Source organism: Alosa pseudoharengus, unplaced genomic scaffold (genome assembly GCF_046254945.1).
Source record: "Alosa pseudoharengus isolate Yale_2024_CS ecotype anadromous, Long Island Sound unplaced genomic scaffold, YU_APseudo_1.1 YU_APseudo_1.1_scf_10, whole genome shotgun sequence".
Taxonomy (NCBI): Eukaryota; Metazoa; Chordata; class Actinopteri; order Clupeiformes; family Clupeidae; genus Alosa; species Alosa pseudoharengus.
In genome coordinates this window covers 9,690,691-9,692,964 of record NW_027468565.1, presented here as the reverse complement: position 1 = coordinate 9,692,964, position 2,274 = coordinate 9,690,691, and positions in this window count along the sequence as shown.

Below are 2,274 nucleotides of genomic sequence, written 5' to 3'. Positions count from 1 at the left end.
AGGGGAGGGGAATGAGTTTTCCTGAGGTCAGAGAGTCCGAAACATCTCTCTCTCTATCTCTCTCTCTCTCTCTCTCTCTCTCTCTGTGTGAGAGAGAAAGAGTGTGACAGCATGGAAGGTGGTAGGCATGAGTGTATTTGTTTTCATACATGTGAGTGAGCTGGTATGTTAAGTGTGTCTGTGTGTGTGTGTGTTGAGAGAGAGAGAGAGAGAGAGACAGAGAGTTAATGAAAGCAGGGGTAAGTGGGTTTTTTGACATGTGAGTGAAATGAGAGGTTAAGTGTGTGTGTGTGTGTGTGTGTGTGTTCCTAAACCTCCAGCCTTTCTGGTAAATGAGTTAAAATGTTCAAGCACTGACCACAACAAATCCATTAGAAAACCAAAACTTAAAACAACAACCAACTCCACAATAAACAAGCTGTTCACAGGAAGTGAAGAGACCTGTTGTGTTAAATGAAAATAAGTTAAACTTGTGTAAAATACCATTGTACTCCTCGGTAATGGAAACTAACCTCATCATGGGTGTCTCTGGATCACATTTCCACAGCAAAAACTGGACCATCTTGATTGGATTTCAAAAAACGGAACTAGTAAAGTTCCAGGCTTCTGTATTGCGTAGGCGACAGCGTGTAAAATATTTAAAAGGAAGACATTGGATGGGTTTTTAAATTAGAGTTCTCAATCAGCTGGAACTGCTTTAAGTAAATGAGAGTGAGTAACCAGCACAAGGACACGAGTAAAGCAGTGAAATGATCCTGCAGCCACACAGAGAGTGTGAGGAGAGTGGCAGGGAAAAACAAACTGAACAAAGCCAATGTTGTAGCACAGCAAACATTCTCAAGTAATTACATTCCCTCTGATGTCTGTCATGAACATCTGTGAAAAACATTACACACAAGACTCTTCAAAGCAGGAACAGCATGAAGTGAATCATCTATGCTACTACCAGATCGTTTTGGACTGAGCCATTGAGGATATTATGTGTGAGTCGGCCTAGTTGGCCTGCGGTAAATATGACTCACTGAGAGAAGAGGGGTGAGAGGTCAGATGACTATAGGTATGACAACCTCAGGAAGTGATTTGTGTGTTTGTGTCCTGTTTCACAAGCAATAATGCTGTTGACTGACCTATTTGGAGAAACACACTCACCAGCTAGGATCTGACACCTAGTAAGACACCTGTGGACAACCTATTGTTTTAATGAACTGTACATGTCCCTATATCTGACCATTTATTCCTCATTTCAAATGCTCGTTGTGCCTTGGCTTACTATATAACTTTTATAATTAATGCTGTGTGTGGCTACACTCTGCTGTAGCATCTAGAATAAAGAACTTTTACTTCACCAGCTTCAATATTTTTACCTGTTCTGTATAGCTAACTCAATTGGATTAACATGGGATTTTAAGACAACTCATGGTGTCTTTATTTGGAATTATAAGATGACTATACAAGCATTCTTCAATGCCTTGCACAGTTAAGCTGTCAGCGACTGGTTTGAAGAGGTGCTGTGTCCTGTGAGAAGTGCTTGTTTTATGGCAGGTCACTTGTTTCCACAATTCACATTCTTTTTTCAGTAAGAAACACAGGCAGCAGACGGGTGTCGACTGAAAGAGCTTCTTAGTCTTTACTGGACCTGTCAGACTTTGGCCTTACCTAACCCCAACCTTCTGCACTTGCGGTTCAGTCAGCTAATTTATATGATGCGGAGAGTTTTGCACACAGAAGGCAAAGGCATGTCTTAGCAGTTGCTGTTCTGGCTTAACTCCAAAGCAAACTTTGACCCTTGTCCCTCATGAGAATGTAACAAGACTCGACTTGACATATGAGCTTCTAGCTGACCTGTAAGGTCCCTCCCTAAAAGAAAATGTCTTTTCTTGTTTTGGACACCCTGGATTACGTTACACAGATAAGGACTATTTTTTTTCATTGGTTTCATTGCTTTTCTTGCATGGGAAAGGAACAAACTTTCTAATACTGTCTGTCAGTCAGTCAGGTAATACGACCAGTGTCATGAACAGAATATTAGCAATCTACCTCTTACACCCAACACCCTCCCTCCTTGCAGGCCCGGGGTGGGTAATCGGGAGAATTCCCGGTGGGCCGCTTCAATTTTGGGCCGGTCGAGGAAAAAAAATATTGACATTTGTCACGTTAGTCTATATTCTCTTAAAGTAGGCTATACACGTTCCGCATTCTGTGCATGACACCGTTGCCTCTGTATGGGTTGTAGCCTACCATGTGAGGGAGTTCTCCCCTCCCAAAAAGAGTTGG